This window comes from Chrysochloris asiatica, unplaced genomic scaffold (assembly GCF_000296735.1).
Source record: "Chrysochloris asiatica unplaced genomic scaffold, ChrAsi1.0 scaffold00002, whole genome shotgun sequence".
NCBI classification, from domain to species: domain Eukaryota; kingdom Metazoa; phylum Chordata; class Mammalia; order Afrosoricida; family Chrysochloridae; genus Chrysochloris; species Chrysochloris asiatica.
Window position 1 is genome coordinate 6,622,550 of NW_006408520.1, and position 23,988 is coordinate 6,646,537.

Here is a 23,988-nt window from a genome sequence, read left to right on the forward strand (position 1 = left end):
GCTGGAGATCACATGATAGAATTTTCAGGACCAATTACTTCTTCATTGCAAATACATTTTTAAAACAGCATAAAGACAAGTATACACATGGACCTCACCAGATGGAATGAACAGAAATCAAATTGAATATGTCTGTGGAAAGAGACCATGGAAAAGCTCTATATCATCAGTCAAAAAAAGACCAGGGTACCCACACTCCCACCCCCATCTTGCAGATCGCTTAACTGTCCCAAGTATTTGAACACTGCACTGTCTTTTCAAAGCCTTTGACATGGGATCCTCCAAGAAAGTTATCCTTTTGGGGCTCAGCCAGGAGCAGTCAGAAGGGTTTGGAGTACGAGGTCACAGAAGGCTTGGCAGAGCAGAGTTTAAAAATCAGAATCCTTTTTAACTGTTTGATGAATTTAAAGGTAGTAGACTAGGTGGATTTCCTGATCATCCACATCGAGGCTTTGAAACAGTCTCTTACCTCCTGGAAGTGGGGAACATGGCCCATGAAGACTTCTGTGAAGACATTGGTAAAATGAACCCAGGATACCTGCAGTGGGTGACCCCAGGCTGGGGCATCCTGCATACCGAGATGCCACGTTCCAAGGAGCCAGTCCATGACCTGCAACTGTGGGTGAATTTGAGGAACTCAGAGAAGATGATGGAGTCTCAGTACTAGGAAATGAAAAATAAACACCTTCCTAAGCCCAGTAAGAATGGCATGACAGTTGCTGCCATTTCTGGAGAAGCCCTGAGAGTAAAGACTCAGATTTACACTCACACACCAACTTTATATTTGGACTTCAAACTAGACCAAGGAGCAAAGCATTCTTAGTCAATTCCCAAAGAATGGACAAGCTTCATTTATACCATAGCTGGAGATGACTATATTGGACTTGAAGATGTCCAGTGAAAAATAGAACCTCATCATTCAGCAGCGCTCGGGGAAGGAGACTGTATTCAGCTGAAGAACAAGGAACCTGAGAGGAGCCACTTTTTCTTAATTGCTGGGGAGCCCTTAAGAGAACCTGTTGCTCAACATGGCCCATTTGTGATGAACACTAATGAAGAGATGCCTCAAGCCATTGTTGATTTCAGACATGTGAAAAATGAATTTGAAGGGGCCAGAACCTGGAAATCAAAGACTGGAAACTAGCAAAGATCACAAGAGCAGATCTCCATGGTTTCAAGAATTTTGCATCTTATGGCAAACATCCCTTAAATGCATTCAAGTCCAAAAGCTTAACCTAACTGGTATTTCTGAAGAGTTCCACATTGAAGTGATTAATATAGTTTTTAGAGCAAGGCACTTGTAATAGGCTATTTCCTGACACAGCCCAATAAACCTAATTGTTTCTTCTTTCAAAAAAAAAAAGGAAGGCCGGGGCAAATGGTTCATATGCAAGTTCAGGCTGAAGCTGAAGAAAATGAAAACAACTCCAAAAAATGAAAATATGAAATTGAAAACTTCCCGCCTGGATTTAGAGACCATCTCAAGAAGGGATTTGATGCATTAGACACTCCAAAGACACCAGAAAGATTGGTGGGATGACATCAAGAACATCATATAAGAAGAAAGCAAAAGATAATTAAGAAGACAAGAAAGAAGGAAAAGAATAAAATGGATGTCAGAACAGATTCTGAAACTTGCACTTTAGTATAGAGATGCTAAAGCAAATGGAGGAAGTGAGATGGTAAAAGAGCTGAACAGAAAATGTCAAGGGGCAGCTGAAGAATACAAAGTTAAATATTATAATGAAATGGGCAAAGAACTGGAGTTAGAAAACCAAAAGAGAAGAACACACTCAGCATTTCTCAAGCTGAGGTAACTGAAGAAAAAACTGAAGCCTCACCTTGCAATATTGAAGGATTCTATGGGCAAAATATTGAAAATATTCCATCAAAAGAAAATGGAAAGAATATACAGAGTCACTGTACAAAAAAGAAGTGGTCAATGTTCAACCATTTCAAGAGGTAGCACATGATCAAGAGCCAATGATCCTGAAGGAAGAAGTCCAAGGTGCATTGAAGGCATTGGCAAAAAACAATGCATCAGAATTGATGGAATATAAATTAAAATCTTTCAACAAACTGATACAGCACTGGAGGCACTCACTCAGCTATACCAAGAAATTTGGAAGACAACTATCTGGCCAACTAACTGAAAGAGATCCATATTTGTGGTGACCTAACAGTATGTAGAAATCGTTAGGCAATACCATTAGTCCTGCATGCAAGTAAAATTTTTCTAAAAATAATTCCATAACAGCTGCAACCATACATTGACAGAGGCTGAAGCCAGATTCAGAAGAGGGTGTGAAATAAGGGATATAATTATTTATCAGATAGATCTTGGCTGAAACCAGAGAATACCAGAAAGATGTGTAACTGTGATTCACTGATTACACAAAGACTTTCCAATGTGCGGCTAATGATAAGATATCGACAACATTGCAGAGAATGAGTATTCTGGAATACATGAGGAACCTGCACTTAGACCAAGAAGCAGTTATTCCAACAGAACAAGGGAGCAACTAATGGTTTAAAATTAGGAAAGGAGTATGCCATGGTTGCATTCTTCCATCATATTTATTCAACCTGTATGCTGAGCAAATAATCTGAGAAACTGGATTATATGAAGAAAAACGTGGTATCAGGTTCGAAGGAAGACTCATTAACAATCTGCAATATGCAGATGACACAACCCTGCTTGCTGAAAGCAAAGAGGACTTAAAATGCTTACTGATGATGATTAAAGACCACAGCCTTAGGTATGGTCTGCACCTCAATGTAAAGAAAACAAAAATCCTCACCACTGAACCAATAAACAATATTCATATAAATGGAGAAAAGATTGAAGTTGTAAAAGACCTCCTTTTGCTTGGATTAATCATCAATACTCATGGAAGCAGCAGATAAGAAATCAAATGACATATTGCAAATATGCTGCAATACCTCTTTAAAGTGTTAAAGAGCAAAGATGTCAGTTTGAGGACTAAGGTGTACCGACTCAAGCCATGATATTTTCAATAATCTCATATGCATGCGTAAATTGGACAATGAATAAAGAAGACCATAGAAGAATTGATGCATTTGAGTGACGGTGTTGGAGGAGAATATTAAAAGTACATTGTGCTGCCAAAAGAACAAACCAATCTGTGTTGGAAGAAGTATAGCCAGAATATTTTTTTGGAAGCCAGGTTGACCAGATTTCGTCCCTCACACTTAACGCATATTATGAGGAGGAACCAGTCCCTGCATAGGATATCATGATTGGTAAAGTGGAAGTTTGGAGAAAAAAAGGAAGACCCTGAACAAGATTGACTGTCACAATGGCAGAAATTAAGGGTCAAGTGTAGGCTGGGATTTGTACCTACTCAGCAGTGCCATGAGGGAAAGTTCTGGAAATCTGACGTAAATAGAGATTACAGTCAAAATAACCCTATGGAGCAGTTCTACTGTTGTACATAAGGTTGTTAAAGCCAATCCAACTCGATAACAGTGGCCAGATGGAATGTGGTACTACACACTTATTAATTTTAGTCTGTAAAACTCATTTTGGGTATCTGACTTCTTGTGGCCCTGTCTATTAAATATATACTACTAACCATGGACTCAAGAAGAGAAATGTACTAAAAAGGAAATATTTATAATGCTTGATTCTGGAATTAAGATGTTATACCATTTGGGCAACACCTATGAATTTAGGAGAAGTAGTTGATAAAGATAGATGAAAATATTTCAAAAAGTTTTATCTTACTGGGATCAGGAGGAAGTGTGGAGAGAGTGGAGTATAGAGTATCTTTATTTAAAAAAATTTAATTGTGTGATAATTTACATGGGGGAACATTAGTTTTACATTAATTCTATCATACATTGTTTCATTGCCATAGTTACCATCCCATCCATACATCATCACCCAACCAAAGGGTATATCCTGCAGGCTCCCCCTCCCCCCACGGTCCTCAGCACACAGCCCCTTCCCTCCCTGAATCTCAAGTCCTCAGCCACTCCATCTCTCCATGCCATCCTCTCTGTCTCCATCTCAGGGCTCACTGCTTCTCTGGGTGGGGCCCCGATCTCCGCTCTTCTCCAGTGATGGTCCCAGGGGCCTTTGCTCCTAGACTGAAAAGTTAATCACTCCCCTCCTTGCTATAAAATACCCGCCTTTACATTTCCAGTCCTCACAATCAGTCCTGATAACAATTATTTGCCCTTGCATCACAAGAGACCCATCTGCATTTCTTTTCATCAACCCTTCCTAGACAGGTTGGATATTACTCACCTGAGACTCTACCATCCTCCTTGCCCTGTGGATCTAGGTTCCCTCTTGAAAGCTTGTAAGCCAGTCACTTCTTACCTTTGTATCCCTCTCCCCATTTTGGGTAGCCAATGTTCAAGTTGCCCATCCCTATACTGGACACATTGTATAGCCCCTTTTTAGGTATTCCTATCAGTTTTAGGCAGAAGACGGACTTACAAGCTTTCTATGGTGATATTTCTGGCTATTCCTTTCTCTATTCTCCCGTGACTATTTTATAATATAATGCATGGAAAGCCAAGGTTCAAAAGTCAGCCAGGCATCTTAACATTATCCCCCACCCTGCTTTTCCTCATTCCAACTATGTCCCAGTCTCTGTATCCCAGAGCCCTGTTGTTCCAAGGTTGTGCCTACATCATTTATTACCTCTGTCCACTTTAGCTCATTCCTACCTGTCTAATTGTTCTCCCGTCTGCTTTGTTCTTCCATTCCCCTCTCCCTAGTTGTATATTGCCCCCTTCCCCAACACCCAAGCTATCCAGTGTCTATTTCCTGCCCTGTGCTCCACCTTCCCCTCTTGTCCTTAACACTACCCTTATGCCCTGGCAACCTGTTAGGCATCCACTTTAGTGGAATAGTATGGGTTCTTTTTCTTAGTCTTTTACAGTTGTTGTTTACAGTAGTGGTCCTATACAGTATTTTTCCTTTTGTGATTAACTAATTTCACTCAACATAGTGTTCTTAAGGTTCATCCATGTTAGGAGAATAGAGTATCTTGATGGAGGGATCCTTGTTTGGGGGAAAAAGTGGAAATATTTCTTTTCTTCCTTCCTTCCTTCCTTCCTTCCTTCCTTTCTTTCTTTCTTCCTTCCTTTCTTCTTTCTTTCTTTCTTTCTTTCTTTCTTTCTTTCTTTCTTTCTTTCTTTCTTTCTTTCTTTCTTTCTTCCTTCCTTCCTTCCTTCCTTTCTTTCTTTCTTTCACAGATGAATAGTAGACAAACTTGTGTATGATAAAGAAAATGTTTAGTGCTGTCGAGTTGGTTCCAAACCATAGCAGCCCTGTATAGTGTTTCTGAGGAGCAGCTGGTAAGCTTGAACTGCCTACCTTACAGCTCAAACTGACTTTTTAATTTGAAACTCCAAATTAAAAGGGGAAAAATTAGGATAAGAAAGGAGAGACAGCTCTATAAAATAAATAATAACCATAAAAGGCTGCTAGTTATACTACGCATTGTTCTAAATGTTCCAGATTGATTAAATTGAGTGAGTGAAATGTATATTGATTACAGAAAATTGATTTAAAAATGGAGATGACAAAGATTGACAATTAAGAGATCGATGAGCAAGGATGTGAATAGGCAGTTCACAGAATAACAAAACAAATAACCAAAAACATATGAAAAGATGCTTAAACTCACTAGTCTTCAGAGAAATGCGAATTAAAGTAAAATGATATATCACAATATTTTCATTGGGTCAGCAACTATTGAAATATCTGTAATATAATGCCTATTGCTGAAAAGGACCTCTGGTAGTGTAGTGGTTACAAGTCAGGCTGCTAACCTCAAGGTCACCAGTTTGAAATTACCAGCTGTTCATCAGGAGAAATATGAGGTATTCTGCTCCTGTAAAGATTTACAAACTTGGAAACCCTATACATGGTAGCAATGAGTCAGAACCGACTCCACAGCACATATACCACCATTACTGGAAATAATGCTGCCAGACACGGAACACTCACCCTTTTGTGGTAGAAATGTGATACAAACATTTTAGATGGCAAGCTAGAAATACTGACTGCAATTAAACATACATTTACTCTTCAACCTAGAAATCCCATTTTTAGAAACATGTTCTTTCTGGATAGAAGTCCATGTGCATAAGGATGTTCATTGCAGCATTGTTCATAATAACTCAATATTGAATATAAAAGTGTCCATTAATGTTTTGTTAAGTGCCATTGAGTCGGTTACAACTCACAACGACCTTGTATACTGTTGTCAAGGAGCAGCTAGCTGGTGGACTTGAACTGCTGACACTGTGGTTCACAGTCCAGTGCATCAATTGTGAGAGGAAAATTATCATATCATAACATGGAGCACTCTAAAGACATTAAAAGGGGGGTTTTAAATTAGAAATACAAATACAAAAATAAAGAGAGAGAGAGATACAACCACAACTATAGTGATAGACCTCAAAATGAGGGCAAAAAGTATTGCTACTAGGTCTGGTTCATACAGAATTATTCTAAACAAAACATATTTGTTTAAAAATGTCTCTGAGATCAGTGGATGGCTTTAGACAAATTCTCTCAATAATGTATTTATCTTAGTCTTGTTTGAAAAACAAAGATCCAGTCAAAACAATAGCTTTTGAGGGAATCTACTGTCTCCTTGGAGGCCAAGATGGCCAAACTTTGTCACTCATACTTTGGACATATTGTCAGGAGGGACCAGTCGTTGGAGAAGGATATCATGTTTGGTAAGGTGGAGGGTCAGAGAAAAAGAGGAAGACCCCCAATGAGATGGATTGGCCAAGTGGCAGCATCAATGGACTCAAGTATAGAAACAATAGTGAGGTTGGCCCAGAATTGGGCAGTGTTTCATTTTGCTGTGCATAAAGTCACTATGAGTCGGTACTGACTAGATGGCACCTGGCAGCAAAAACAACAACTGTATCCTGGTAGCATAGTGGTTATGAATTGGGCTGCGAACCGCAAGGTCAGTAGTTCAAAATTACCAGCTGTTCCATGGGAGAAAGATGAGGCTTTCTACTCCCGTCACTTAGGGTCACTAAGCATCGGAACCAACTCCACGGCACATAACAATAACAACTGTGTCAGTTGAATTCAAGGCAGAGAGGTCAGCTCAGAAGGTTATGAAGACTGCTTTTTGGGTTTAAAAGGGGTAATTTTGATAACCTCCACTCATCTGTCAGTTTGTTGTAATGTGGTAGCTTTAGTGCTGTGATTCTGGAAGCTATGCCACCGGTACACCGGTATTTTAAATACCAGCAGGGTCACTCAAGGTGGACAGGTTTCAACCGAGCTTCTAGACTAACAAGATTTTTCTGAATGTTTAGCCATTGGGAACCTTATCAACAGTAGTAGAACATTGTCAGATAGCACCAGAATATTGAAAACTGAACCATGATGAATAGCACCAGAATATTGTCAGCAATGGGCTCCAGTGAAACAATTGTGAGCATGGTGAAGGACCGGGCAGTGTTTCATTCTGTTGTGTATAAGGTTGCTAAGAGCCAGAACTTACCTGATGGCACATAACAAAAACTATCTTGCCAGATTTACTCAGAGGACACAGGATGATCACGGGAGCTTATTAAAAAGAAGCTTTAAGAAAATCGCAAACTGCACTTGTAAGAAAAAGGCCAGGAAAGTGTGCGTGCCTGAACATTCTTTAAGGTGGCAAGGGCTGTCCTAAGAGAATTTCATTTGGAATCCTTCCTTCATGCACCTGATCTTGCCCCTTCGAATTTTTTTTCCCCCAAACTGAAAGAACACTTAAACGGTGTTTTCAGTGAAAGAACACTGAAACAGTGATTTCAAGGTGTCAAAATGGCTGTTGTTTAAATAGAAGAGGACAGAATTCTTCAGGGAAGGGTCAGAGAGATGGAAACGCCACATTCAGAATCATATATATTTATTGTCGTTATTGTTACGTGCTATTGAATCAGTTCTAGCTGATACTGACATTGTACAGAATTTCTGAGTCTATAAATCTTTTTGGGGAAGCAGAAAACTTCATCTTTCTCCCATAGAGCTGCTGGTAGTCTCTAACCTCTGGCCTTGTGGCTTCCAATCCAGTGCTTATCCTACAGAGCCATAGCAGGACTCTCTATATATCTATGCTGTTGTTGTTGTTATTGTTAAGTGCCATAGACTTGGTTCTGACTCAAAGCAATCTTGTATAGGGCTTCTGAGAAGCAGTTGTGGGTTTGGATCGCCGACTTTGAGATTAGTAGTCCTGTGCTTATCCTACAGTGCCACACTAAGACTACAGCTATATCTATAGATGGTGTACATGTCAAGAAATAATAACTTCATATTTTAATATTTTTATTCAATAAAGGTTTCTATTATTTTGTAGCAATATCTTTGTAGAATTTGGATTCTACTTCACTAGGCCAAAACCTGTTTCAGTTAAACATATATTAACTAGATCTTTTTCACTACCTTATTACCTTCTCTATTTGTTTTAGTATCACTGATTTTGTGACAGGTTGAGTCTAGTTTGGCAACTTTATTTACTTCTTCCTTTCTCTCATAAGTATCTTAAAACATTAATTTTCCTTTTAAAAGTAATTTCTTTTCTTTCTTTTTTATTTTCTTTCCGGCTCCTTTTCTATCTCTTTCTTTCAAATTATATAAATTGAAAAAGTACAACTATACATAAAGATCAAACACATGCTGTACTTTAGGTCCAAGTCAATTTCCTCAGGAATTTGTTCATGGTGGCAGATGGATATTTAAATATAGTAACTCATATGCTTCTTTAAGTTAACGGAAATAAGGTATGTGTTTAATGACTAGTCCTTGATATTTAACATAAGTAATCTGAGATTCTGTGCTCTTCGGAAAAACATGCAGCAGAAAATTATCTGGACAATATTATCAGTCCCTCTTCCTTCCCATAACAATGTGAGGGCCTAAGATAAATTTCTTTTCTAGGACAACTTACCATCTGTCCTTCAAAAATGTCTAAATCTGTTTTATGCATATGAATTGAAGGTAGCACAACAGAGAGGATAGCGGTACAGCTATAGTGAGGCAAACCGTGGTCAACCATAGCTTCATTTCTTACTGATTCCAGGTCTTTGGAAAATTTACTTAAAAGCTCTAAGTTTAGTTTTCCTATTGGTCAGATAACAATACTTAGCTAGATTGTTATGAGTACTTAAAAAACAAACAAACAAAGCATTTATCCAAGACAGGCTTGCAGTATGTTCTCAATAAATATTAATAGCAATTCTTTTTAGCAGATTCCATTTAAAATGATTCAGACACATCAAATCAGAGATTTCCTCACTGACTTTGGTCAGCCTGAGGAACTATTACAACAGACACAAACCTGAGGCAGTAAGAGCACTGGCTAAAGAAAACTTTCAAGGTCTTAATTTCCCTATGCTGTTGTTGTTGTTAAGTGCCGTCGAGTCAGTTCTGACCCATAGTGACCCTGTACAGTGTTTCCAAGGCTATAAATCTTTACGGGAGCCGAAAGCCTCATCTTTCTCCCGTGGAGCGGCTGGTAGTTTCGAACTACTGACCTTAAGGTTCACAGCCCAATTCGTAACCACTACGCTACCAGAGCTCCTGTACTTTTCATAAATGCTGTCCTCAACATTTACTACTTAAAGAGAAACAAACTAATTTGTGTTGTCATTATTCTAACCTTTAAATATATATTTCTTTAAATAAGAAGTAGGAAGAGAAGATCCAGTCATTTAAAATGTCTCTGTTACTGTTAGTCACAGCTCCCCTTTCTCTTGCTGGTTGTTGTTGTTGTTAAGTGCCATTGAGCTGGTTTCAATTCATAGCAACCCTGTATAGGGCTTCCAAGGAGTGGCTGGTGAGCTTCAGCCACTGACCTTGCTGTTCAAACCAACCTTGCAATCTGGCGCATTAACCCTCAGTGCCACACCAAGGACTCTTTCTCATGCTGGTAAAGATATTAAAATACTTTCTAAAGACTTCTAAAGCTTCTTTGTCATTGGGTAATGCAAACTGTTAACCCACTTGGCTGCTAGCTAAAATATTGGGGCTCAAGTCCACCCTGAGGTACCTCAGAAGAAAGATGTGGTGATTTATTATTTTTTTTTTAGATCAGTCATTGAAAACTATGGAACACAATCTACTTTAACACACATGAGGTCACCTTTAGGTAGAATCAACCTGTCAGGAACTAGTAAAAGTTTCTTTACTTTTGTTTGGAGAGTTTGAAAAAATTAGTACATCCTTAGAAAGGGGGATGGAAAGACTTTGTCTCACATATTTGGCTATTTCATCAGATGGGACCAGTCCCTGGAAAAGGATATTATGCTGGTAATGTAGAGAATCAGTGAAAAAGAGAAAGACCTTCAACAAGGTAGATAGATACAGTAGCCTCTATAATGGACTCAAATATAGCAATAATTGTGAGGATGGTGCATGACTGGGCACTGTTTCATTTTGCTGAACATAGAGTCACCATGAGCAGTACGTGATAACAAGTTATTCAGGTAAGTCTTACAAAAGCCCAGTTGTGGTCTGTTTTCTAGGCAGAAAGGGTTGAGTAAAAGACCTGGATTAGCAAGGATGAAACTGGAAGAAACAGATAGTAGAATTATTTTCTTATATCAAAGTCAAAATTCCAGAAATAGTTGGCAAGAATTTTCAGAGCTTATCAAATGAATTAATAGATCCAGTTACTTAAATACACTGATTTAAAATAAAGATACAGCAGTTCGTGTTCTTTCCGAAGATTTACTTAAATACTTAATCTGCTTAAGTATCAGCAGATGCTCATAGTTGCAAAATATGCAAGACTGGAAAAAATAATGAACACATAATTCTTGAGTCATAAGGTCAACACTTGCATGAGGCACCAGCACTCGGCAAAGTAACTGATTAGATTGTGACGGGGCCTTGAGGTTTAAACAACCTCAATGTTTCCCTTCCATGTGGCTTTTTTACCAAGAAGTTATGGCTGATGCGTCGCCACTCCAAGACCCAGTGAGAGTGTGGAGTGATGATATGCAGGCTCTTCATGGAACTTGCCCTGTATCCAAGGCCTTATTTAGAAATTCATAGAGACAGCTCAGTGGTAAAAGACTGTTCAAGTTCTTTCCTCTCCTTTTCATTCCCTTTGAACAAACACCCAAAACTCAGAAAGCCAAAGAGCTACTTCACCCCATGTCTAGACCTTAATGTCCTGAATATTTATCTGTTTTTGAGAATTCCAATTTTCATATTCAGGTAGGATGCTAATTTTACTTGGTTGCTGTTTAAAGATTTACATGCTATGGTTAGCACATATGAGAATAACTTTTTTTCTGACTATAGTTGTAATGCATTCTCATTTGAAAAATAAAGAATAATACAAATAGGAAAATGAAAATATCCATAATACCACTCTCAATGTTAATTCTTAGGTTTTTCTTCCTCTCTCCACATATGTACGGAGTCCTGACATAGCACTGTAGGATAAGCACTGGATTGCTAACTGCAAAGTCAGTGTTTCAAACCCACCAGTCGCTCCTTGTAAACCCTATACATGGTCACTGTAAATCAGAACTAACTCAGAGGCACTTAACAACAACAACATATGTATGTAAATGCATATTCAAAGTTTCATGTTGGTTTCAGACTTTATGCACAACTTTTATTCTGCTTTTATAATTATTTTATTATTGGAACATGAGCATCTCTCCAATCAAAAAATAATTTTGGAAAACATTTTTCTAGTTGAACAACATTTCAGTGCATCTATGTGTAACATAAAGGAGCTCTGGTAGTGTAGTGGCTACGAATCAGGCTGCTAATCTCAGGGTCAGCAGTTCGAAACTACCAGCTAACTGTTCCACGGGAGAAAGATGAGATTTCTGCTCCCGTAAAGATTTACCACCTCAGAAACCCTATAAAGGTCACTATGAGTCAGAACAGACTCTATGGCACATAACAACAATGTGTAACATAAGAAAAATGTTTTCTTATTTCTTATTAACATGGAAAGCACTGTAATTAAATAACAGAAAGCTAATTACCACTAAAGGCAAGAAGCTGGGAAAAGAATCTCTGGGAGTAGCCAAATAATCGAGATAAGGAGAGTAAAGGAGGTGCTAGCCTCTTTAAGCCGTACCTGATCCTATTAATCTCTTCCATTTACTCTTCTTTCTGAGCAAAGTCCAAACTTCTACATCCAAGATTTAAAGTCTTCCACAACTTGTTACAACTCACTCTTCTATCCTTCATTCTCACTGTAGTCTTATATCCCCCCATGTTTCTGCCAAATGGACCATTACTCTTCTCTACATAGGATGTAGGATAAGCACTGCCACAATGTTGGAGGTTTAAACCCATCGGTTACTCCTCAGAAGACCTATAAAGGGTGATTAGGTTTAAACCCATCGGTTACTCCTCAGAAGCCCTATAAAGGTCAAAATCACCCTTTATAGGGCTTCTGAGGAGTAACCGATGGGTTTAAACCCGTGCTTATCCTACATCCTATGTAGAGTTAACAACAACATAGAGGTCTAAGACTTTTACCACCACCATATCTACGCAGACGCTTCCCCCCTCACTTTGAATGTCTTTACCCTTTTTATTTTTATTGTGACTTATGTGGGTTTACATGGGAGGGATTTTGTTTCATTGCAATGATAACAGTCCCCTCCATGCATCACCAAATAACCAAAGGATACACCCCACAGGCCCGTCCCCCTGGCTGTCAGCACACAGCCCCTTTCCCTCCCTGAGTCCCCTGTCCCCAGCCACTCCATCTGTCCATGTCACCATCTCCTTCTCCATGCCTGGCATCACTGCTCTCCACTCTTCTCGATTGATGGTCGCAGGGACCTCCGCTTCTGAGCTACAAAATCAATCACTCCCTCCTTTTATCAAAAAACCTCTACTTCTACATTTCCTACCCTCACAGTCAGTCTTGATGATAATTATTCACTATTGTACCACAAGAGTCTTATCCCCATTTCCTTTCGCCTGCTAGTCCCAACAGATTGGAAATCTGCTTAAATCTTATCCATTACTTCATGACACAACTGAAATAATACCTCCTTCATGGAACCAGATTTGATTCCTTTTATCTCTCCTGGTCAGAGCTAGTGTGTTTCTTCTTTTCATTCCCATCTCTTCCTAGACATCAATTATGACTTTAATTGTGGATTTGGGACATATATTTTATCATTCTTCTTAGATTATGTCTCAGTGTTTTTTGACATTTTCATGTCACAGCACCCTATTAAACATTTTCTTGACCCACACTAAGGTATTAATAGTATCTTTATGCTTACTGCTGGTACTGCAAAGCCATTTGAACTGCAAGGTAGGTGGTTCAAGCTCATCAGCTGCTCTCAGAAACCCTAAATAGGGTTGCTATGGATCAGAATCGACTCGGTGGCACTTAACAACAACAACAACAATTATGCTAGGAACATTCTGGTTGTATTTTTTTCTAGAACTCATTTGTTTGTTCTTTAGCAGTCCATGGTACATTAAATATTCTTTGTCAACACCAAAATAAGAATGTATCAATTCTTCTTCTGCCCTCTTTTTTCATTATTCAGTTTTCACATGTTTCTGAAGTCATGGGAAAGGCTAGCTTAGAAGTAAGATAGCAAGACATCAATTCATTTACTTTGGACATGTAATTAGGGAAAGGCAAGTTGCTAGTTAAAGACATTATGACTGGTGAAGTAGAAATCAACAAAAAATTAGGGAAACATTCCATTGGATTGACACAACAGCCACAACAATGAAGTCAAGCATAGCAATAATGCTATAATAAAGATGGTGGAGGACAAGACAATATTTTATTTTGTTAATCCCTAAGATTGCCATGAGTTACAGCTGACTCAATGGCAATGTAACAACAATAGAAAGTTTACGACTCACACGCCACATTATTTGAGTAGACTCATCTCTTATATATTCATCAATTTTATGTGTGTAATAATTGGTATCCAAAGATGACTTCCAATAAATCCTATTCTGCTGTTCATGCATGCTGTTGCACACATCAAGAAGTGAAACTTACTACTGTCTCTTCTTCCTCCAGATCTGGGTTGACCTTGACGTTTACAATAGAATGTATTGGAAATAGTATCCTGGGACTTCCAAATGCAGACCTTAGAAGAGCTGACACCTTCCATTTCCTATTCCTTAGAATCCAGAGCCAGGCTGTTGTGAAAAAATCCATGCCACAAGGAGAAGACACAGAACGAATAACCAATACTTGACAGCCACAGATTCCTAGCCAATAACCACTGGCTACTCTGTAGTGTAGTGGTTACTAATCGGGCTGCTAACCTCAGGGTTAGCAGTCCAAAACTACCAGCTGTTCTATGGGAGGAAGATGAGGCATTCCGCTCCCGTTAAGATTTATAGCCTTGGGAACCCTGTGCAGGGTCGCTATGAGTTGGAACTGACTCCACGGCACATAACAACAACAACTAGACATGTGGGTGAACCATTTTGAATATTCCAGTGCAGTCAAGTCTCCAGAAGACTGACTTGAAGTAACTGTATACAAAGCAGAAAAGACCCTCAGTAATTAGCCCAAGAATCATAAGACATGATAAAAATGACTGTTGTCATAAGCCAATAACTTTTGTAGTGGTTAGTTACATAGCAGAGACCCCTAACGCTAATATACAACTTAAGCCATGTGAATTGCTAATTTGGGCAGCTTTATGTAGTTTAACATAGTGCAAGTGATGGTTCTCTTCTCAGTGAGCAGCTTAGATTTCAGAGACTTCTTGTCTTCTCTCGCAACTATATTTATCCTGTTAGCCAACTCTATAAACTTTGTTCTACAATGGTCATCAGCCAGACAACCTAAAAAAACCAGACTATTTTGTTAAAGTTTATACCTCTAAAGTACCAAGTAAGCACACCCTATTTTGTATGTTGCTTTACATCTTTGTACTTTGTCATTCTGTCAAATATTTTAGGTGATTTATGTTAAAAAGTATTTAATAAACCATAAAGATAGAGAAAAACTCACTTTTGCCAGAAATACTAGTATAGAGACATAAACCAAAGGAAAAATAGTAGGCAAATAAACAAAGTAGAGTATGAAATACAACACAAATGCTATCGTAGAATTCATGATCAAATGGAATTAAAAGATAATGGGATTTTTCCATGAACTTTTTGAATCTTCCTTGTATAAATTTTGCTAATAATAGTAATTTATTGGTAATCAAAAAAGAAAGTAAAATATTGCCTTTGTATTGTTCTCATTAATCGCAACTTAAAAGGAAAGTAATTCCTTTAAGATAAGAATATTTTATTGCATGATATTCTAAAATACAATTTTCACATGTGTCTTTGTAAAATGGAAATGAGAAGGGTAGGATCTAGTGACCTTAAAAGTATTCCTACAACAAATGAAGAAATGATGCTTCTTTCTATTATTCCTTTATTAAAAAGTGAGTGAAGACTTCTACTTCCAGCCAAGATGAAGAAACAAGGACGAGATTTACTATTCCACCTGAAACAATTAAAAAACAAAAACAAAAAAACCCAAATCCAAACCAGTCAAAATATCTAAAACAATGGTTTCCAGTTATTGGAGATGAGGAAGCAAAGAACAATGATATCTGATATAGCAGAAACCAATGAAGTGAGCCTTATTATTTCCCAGGCTTGTGGCACAGAGAGTTTTCAGGATGTAACTCACTGAGAGGGAACCCAGGCAGAGTGGTGCTTTCCTGAAATCAAGGATATAATGGTAAGAGAATGTGTAAGACAGCATATCGGAAAGGAAACAGCGACACAGAGAGACTTCTTACAGACACCTCCCTCAAGTCTTCAGTTGGGGCATGATGATATGGTGTATTATGATGACACATAAGAAAACTAACTAACCAAGACTGGGGAAAGAACCACCCAATAAAAGCAAGAGAAACATTTCTTGGAGTTCCACAGGGTCAGGAATATTTTGTGTTTGTAACAGAAGGAGTGAAAAAAAAATCATAATTATTGGTATCAGATAGAGTACGCTGAAGAATATCTCTGGTAGCGTCGTGGTTACAAACGGACTGTTAACCTCAAGGCAGCAGTTCAAAACTACCAGCTGTTCCGTGGGAGAAAGAGGAGGCTTTCTGCTCCCGTAAAGTTTTACGACCTAAGAAACCCTGTACAGGCTCACTATGAGTCGGAACCGACTCCACAGTACACAACAACAATGTGCTTTAGGAGTTCTGGTATGGCGCTGTGGATTAATGTGCCAGATTGCAAAGCCGTTTGAACTGCAAGGTCGGTGGTTCAAGCTCAACAGCTGCTCCTCGGACACCCTATACAGGGTCGCTATGGATCAGAACCGACTCGATGGCATTTCACGACGACGACGAATGTTCTTTAGGATAATCTCTCAACCACAAAGTTGGTTTGAACCATAAGGTCGGTGTTCAAACTAACCAGTTGCTCCTTGGAAACCCTATACAGGGTCGCTAATGAGTCTGTACTGAAAGGCACAGAAAGTTTTAAAATTCCTATTACTAAAGATTATTTTTGTCACACATTACTGTCAGTAAATTTGAAAGCTTAGATGAAATGAATAAATTCATTGAAAGATGAAATTACCAAATCTCACTGACAAAGAAATTGATAAGCTGTATAGCACTACATAGTCCTGGTGTGGTCCTGTGGGTTAATGTGCTGGACTGCAAGGTAGGTTTGAACCATAAGGTCGGTGGTTCAAGCTCACCAGCCATCCTCGAAATCTTATACAGGGTTGCTATGAGTCGGAGCCGACTTACCAACAACAACATAGCACTATATTTATTGAAGGAACTGTAGTTGTAATCAAAGATTTTTCCAAAAGGAACCCTGATGGCACAATGGTTAAGTAATCAGCAAACTGAAAAAATGACCTTTGAATCTATCAACTAACTACTTCACAGAAGAAAGATGTAGACATTTGCTTCTGTAAAATTTTGTTGCTGTTGCTAAGTGCTTTGGAGTTGGTTCTGACTGATAACAACCCTGTATCTGGTTTCTCTGGTAGCGTAGTGATTACGAATCGGGCTGCGAACCTTAAGGTCAGCGGTTCGAAACTACCAGCTGCACCGCGGGAGAAAGATGAGGCTTTCTATTCCCGTAAAGATTTACACCCTCGGAAACCCTGTACAGGGTCGCTATGGGTCGGACCCGACTCGACGGCACTTAACAACAACAACAACAATCTGGTTTCCCAGGCTTTAAATCTTCGTGAAAACAGAAAGGTTCATCTTTCTCCACTAAAGCAACTGGCGAGCTAGAACCATGAACTTTGTGGTTCTCTGTCCAGTGCTTATCGGCCTTGGAAACGTTGTGGGGCAGTTCTACTCTATCCTGTACAGCTGCTGTGAGCTGGAATCGACACCACAGCAATGGGCTAACAGCTACTCTACCCACATAAAACTCTAGGTCCAAAGGGCTTCACTGTTGAATTGTATAAAACATTTAAGGAAGAAATATTTCTAATTCTACAAACTCTACCAGAAAATTGAAAAGGAAGCATACTCTCCACCTCATTCTATAAAATCAGCATGATGGAACAGTAAAATCAAAGACATAAGAAACTACAGATCAAAATTCTTCATGAAAATGATTACAAAAATCATTAACAAATATTGTGCAAATCAAATCCAATGACATAAAAAACTATAAGACATCTTTACCAAATGGTGTTTTTTCATAGAATGAAAGGACTGTTTAACGTTTAAAAACTAACATAATCCAATTCAATAAATGCAGAAAAAGTATTTGAAAAATTCAACATTTATTCATAGTTATGTCACTTCTCAGTGATGTAACTATGAATAAAACTATGAATTAAATTAAGTTTCATATATGTAAACATATTCTTAACACATGGTAAGAAATCAGTAATATGAACTTTTATCTTTACCTCTCAAATGTCAGTCATTTACAAACTACCTTCATTTTATTTTGCTATACACACAACAGCTGAACTACTACTTAATCTTTCCTTATTAAAACATATGTTTTTGTGTTTAAATAAGCCTCAATTTATTTTTAAAGTAATAACATGTTTTCCAAAGAATCATGGTTTTGATGTCGTTATAGTTTTCTAACACACATAAAACAAGCACATAACAATAAAAGTTGTATGCGTGTGTGACAAACACATACAATCAGATAAAGGAAGAGAAAGAGACATAACCATCATTCATCTTGTAAAAATCCTCTGGGCTATGCATATCACATTTGAGAAACAAGGACATTGGGAGAGCTTTAAGCACAGGTTTTCTAGATTGTTGCTTTCACATGAATTAAAAAATCTTTAGAGACCATCTAGAAGATTAACTTGAACATCAACCAAAAGAATGATTTAACTTTGATCTGTGACAACCCAGGGTACAGATATCTTTGAACAAATAACGGCCTGATCATTGGATCAACCGATGAAAAGATAAAAGTCCCTAAACTTTTCAGTGCAAGATAGAAGTAACACTAAACTCCATCCATGACCAGTCCATAGTATGCCTTAGGTAATCCAAGAGAAATTATTGTTCTGATCACACTGAGAGGACCGTTTTGCCAAGGTCTCACAGGACTCTTGGAATGGGTTAGACTTCCCCTAGCAAACAGCTTAGCTCCACCCTTTCCTTATCACAGAGGTACCGAAAGGTGTGAGAGATAAAGCAAGAGGACAATAGGGTCATCACCTTGAATGTGAAGAACCAAAGATTTTGTTTTGTGTTTCAGAGAATTTAAATCAATGCTCTCTGAGTTTCTGAAATACTGAAAGATCCTCTATTTGGGCAACTAGATGAAATACACATATTTCAGAAAGTGAAAAAAAATCCCCCTTCTAGTTATATTTAAAATTTTGCATCTATTATCATATATATTTAAAATAAACTGAGAATGCAAAACTGGTAGAGGAAAAACAAAGGACAAAAATCCAGATTATTAAGTGTATTGTGCTATTTTTCAGTACATTAACTGAAAAATGGTACAATGCATTTATTTATTTTTTTACTCTTTAATTTGCAGAGAATAGTGAATAACCAGCTAACTGGAACCCTGCAGCAGACTGAATTTATAATGCTTATACTGCAAAATGGACTCCTGGTGTGGCACTGTGGGCTAATCCATCAGACTGCAAAGTCATTTGAACCACAGGTCAGTGGTTCAAACTCACCAGCTGCTCCTCGGAAAACCTATACAAGATCGCTGTGGGTTGGAATCGACTTGATGGCACTTAACAACAGCAACAACAGGGCACTTAACAACAACAACGTACTGTAAAATGGGTCCTGGTGTGGTGCTGTAGGATAAGCGCTGGACTGCTAACTGAAAGGTCAGTGATTCAAACCAGTTGATTCTGGGAAACCCTATACAAACAGATTTACTATGAATCAGAACCAATTGCACAACACTTAAAAATATTATAAAACAAAGGTCCTGTTCCTCTGCTACAGAAGCTCAAAGAAACTAAATTTGTTTTAATTCTTAGATTGTAAATTAATACTCTGAGCAGTTTGTGAAATTGTGTAGTGTAGTGTATGGTGGGAAATCCAGGGTTTGGAGAAATAAGGCACTTTGTATGTGGAGGACAATCAAAGTGGGTTAGAAGTGAGCACAAGGAGACAAATAATAAAGTAATAAGTCTCATGAAGGAGTCAAGTCCTGGTGTGGTTGTGTAGGATAAGCACTGGACTGTCAAACACAAGGTCAGTGGTTCAAACCCAGTAGCGGCTCCTCAGAAACCCTATACAGGGTCACTATGAGTTGGAACCAACTCCACAACACTTAACAACAAGAAGCCTGGTGAGAAATGAGAATAAATTGAGGACCAGTAAAGACTGAGAAAAAGAGACATTCTCAAAACATTCGGAGGTATGCTACATAGAAATAAGGTTACAAAAGATGAAGACCAACCCTACAGAGGCATCACTCAAAATGGCCTTCCTTGTGCAAAAAATATTAAGCATGAGTCATATAATTGCTGAAAAACTAGTAAAACCAAGCCCAAAGTTAGTGACAAATATGTTCAAAGAAAAAGCAAGCAAAACAAGGTATTGGATTTACCAAATGTTGTCAAACCTCTAATGACATATAGTTCAGGAGAGGATTTACTTATATGTGTTAGAGATTTCTACCTTTATAAAAAGTGGGTAAAATCATCAATAAATAGAGTATAATTGATACATAATTTTGGGATAAGAGCTTAATTATATTTAGTTTTGTTTATTATTGAAAACCCATGCTACATAAAAAGAAAATTCTCATTTAGTTGATGGCATTAGTTGTGTCACAATATAGACCACAGTGTAGAAAATACATAGCAATACCTGTAGGGACAGAGAATTCCTACTGTGTTTGGAGATTTTAGAATGTAGAAAATGGTTTTTCTTACTCTATATAGTTTACCTTGCAAAAGCATTGGCTTTCCATGGATTTGCATAAATCAGGCTTGAAATTAAAACTCAACAATAATTCCTCCTTTTTCATCCATGTGTTCGCTTCCTCTCTGAAACAATGAACAAGTGACTGGGGATCTGTGAGACAAGTAGGAATTAGAAATGATTAGTAGCGAAAGTACCTAGGCTTCATACTTCAAAAGTATCTTCATTACATCAGCTAAGAGCTCAGTATTGACTCTGATAGGGGGTTCACAGGTCAGATAAGAATGACGTGCACAATGGTTGAGAAGTAGTGAACTATGTTCTACCTCTTTTAGAACAGAAAGACGACTTAAGGCTATAATTAGAAGAGGGTTGTTGTTGTTGTTATGTGCCGTGGAGTCGGTTCCTACTCATAGAGACCCTGAACAGGGTTTTCAGGGCTGTAAATCTTTACGTGAGCAGAAAGCCTCATCTTTCTCCCGCGGAACAGCTGGTAGTTTTGAATAGCTGACCATGAGGTTATGGGATTGAAATAATTTTTCCTTAGATTTTTTTAAAAGATGAAATAGATTGGAAATTTACCATATAGAAAAGCTGGTAGAGACACAAGGTTGAAGACAAGAGTGTTTGAATGATAGGCAAAAGTTCTAGAAAAGGTGAAAAGAGATGCTTGCAGATTAAAGGAGTAGCCTTGGAGAGGGGAGATGGGTACAAAATTCAAGACTCAATCAATGTCTTTTATGGATGCTAGCTCATTGAATAGTTAAATTCTTAGTTTGATTAGGATGTGGTTGTTAAGTGCCGTCGAGTCGGTTCCAACCCATAGCGACCCTGAACAGGGTTTCCGAGGCTGTAAATCTTTACGGGAGCAGAGAGTCTCATCTTTCTCCCCGGGAGCAGCTGGTAGTTTCAAACTACTGACCTTGCGGTTCGCAGCCCGATTCATAACCCCTACGCTACCAGAGCTCCTTTTGATTAGGATAGTATTTCCCAAACACAGAAATAAGAACCATTACAGATATTTATTAAATTTTTAGATTTGCTGGCCCAACCCAGAAGATTCTAATTCAGCAGGAATAGAGTCCAGGAGTCTGAATCCTCAGTAGAACCCAGGAGATTTCTCATGATCAGCGGTTTTAGAGATACTGCTAGAACACTCCTAAATAGCGGTGATACGTAATTGTATCTGTTAACTAAGCTACACTATGATTCTCAGTGGTTTGGTCAAATACTAGGCTAGTTTCTGTTCTATAATGTAATTTAATATAACTAATGCAATCACCTTCCAGAATACACTCTAACAGAATCAATCAATCAGTGAAAAAGGGAACTTCCTTAGGGTGTAGTCTGCCTCCAGATTACAAATAGACATTTTGGCAGAGTTTACTCTCTCTCTCAACACTTAATTTTTTTTCATCACCTATCTATGGATCATGGAAAGCAATCTTACAGACATCTTCAGCTTGTTGCATAGCCTAAGAATTTTAGACTTGAACAATTATGTGAGCCAATCCCTTGAAGTAAATCTCTCTATGTACAAACACACACACACAGAGGTATATATACATATATGTTTACACATATACACAATTCTGTTTAAAGGACTCCAACTAAGACAATGGTCATAGATTAGACAACTATTTAATGTTGTCAGTTTGAAACTGACTGAACCACTTAAATAAGAGGAACCCAAACAAGGAGAAGTTGGACCTTATGCAATTGTCCCAGGGAAAATGTACTCATTTGTTCAGCTGTCTGCCTGGGAGTGTGATGCTATTTTTACAATAATGAAGAGAGACACTTAATACTTAAGAAGACAATAACAGAACCTCCAATGGATAGAAATTCCTGAGTCTACTGCTTTTCAAATACACTTCACGTGTTTATTTCTAGATTTCTAGATACCAAATATGACCCCAAGGCAAATTGTTGTTTTTAAGTGCCATGGAGTCAGTTCCAACTCATAGTGATCCTATGTAGGGTTTCCAAGGAACAGCTGGTGACTTTGAACTGCCAACCTGTTGTTCACAGTCCAGTGATAATCCTACAGCACCACACCAGAAGTCCAAGCCAAATTAATGATGGTCATTTAAACACGTTTTAAATTCTATATGCTCCTTTTTAACATACAGTTAAAGCTCTGTATTTAAAAATGCTTATCTTTATCATATATAGAAGTTTTGTTGAATATTAATTATTGGGCTTTTATCATGTTACATCTCAATGTCTTGGAAGTTGAATAATTTAGTTATGTGGTGGTTATGTGCCGTTTAGTCAGTTCCAACTCATAGTGACCCTGTATAGGGTTTCTGAGGCTATAAATCTTTACGGGAGCAGAAAGCCTCATCTCTTACCCATGGAACCACTGGTAATTTTGAACTGCTGAACTTGAGGTTAGCAGCCCGACTCATAACCACTATGCTAGGGCTTTCTATTTATGACATAAAACTTAAATGCCATTTGAAAAGAAATTAATACATTTGAATATATAAATAGAAAACAATTCTTCATAAAAATTAAAATATCAATTAAGTCAAATGGAAAAAAATATTTGCAACTAATGAAAGGCTCATTTCCTTAAGTTATAAATAGTATCTAAATAAGAAAAAGTTAATTGACCTAACAGATAAAAGCCTAGTAATTTATACTAGTTGGTTGGTTGGGTGCTGTGGAGTTGGTTCTGACTCATAGAGACCCAGTAATTCTTTACTGGAGCATAAAGCTTCATCTTTTTACAGCAGAACGGCTGGTAGTTTTGAACTGCTGACCTTGAGGTTAGCAGCCCAACTCGTAACCACTCCATTACCAGAGCTCCTTATGCAAATTAAATTTCAGAAAGATGGTCAAAATATTTTTATTACAAATTGTGATAAGAAACTTCTTTGACATGGACTGAAACTTTTCACTTGAAAGTCTTTACAGTACAATTCAGATTAGGAGTGATTCACCATGCCTCCTCCTCTCCAACAAAGTCAATGTCTTCTCCTTACTCTTTTCAATGTGAAAAATTACATTTTTCATTATTGAGTCTACTTGGTTTGCTGCCCTGCAATGCCCGCAAAGTCTCTGCCAATGAATATAGAACATACAACAATAAAATACTGTCTCTCAATAGAATAGTCCTTCACAAAAAAAACTAGGTATTCAGTTCCATTTAATTCATACATTATTCTCAAATAAGTCTTACAGTTTAATTGCTTTTGAGAAACCATATTAGTGAATAGCAACAAAGCCTGAAAAGTCACTCCACACACTTTTTTAATGCATAGTTTATGCATAGTTAAAATAATTGGCATTTTACAGTGTCCCTTTCCTCTCTATAAGAAAGAATTATTATGAAACTCTTACTTGCTAATGTTGGGATTAATTTATGATTAAATGGTCTTATTTTTCTTCTCAAAACACAGTTAACATTGATTAGATAAGAGATAATAATAAAAATCCTTAGACTTTTGTTTGGCTAAACACAAAAAGATTCTCTAGAATAGTAGTCATTGTTGAGTTGATTCTGACTCATAATGACCTGTATAGAGTTTCAGAGGCTGCAAATCTTTATGGGAGCAGAAAGTTTCATCTTTCTCCTGAGGAGCAGATGGTAGATTTGAACTGCTGATCTTGCAGTTAGCAGCACAACTCATAACCCACTAT

At 37.9% G+C, this 23,988-nt stretch overlaps 1 pseudogene; it reads left to right on the top strand.

Annotated features, from left to right (window-relative positions):
- Positions 1-271: 271 nt before the first annotated feature.
- LOC102821057 lies at positions 272-1,144 on the top strand (annotated as a pseudogene).
- The last annotated feature ends 22,844 nt before the right edge of the window (positions 1,145-23,988 follow it).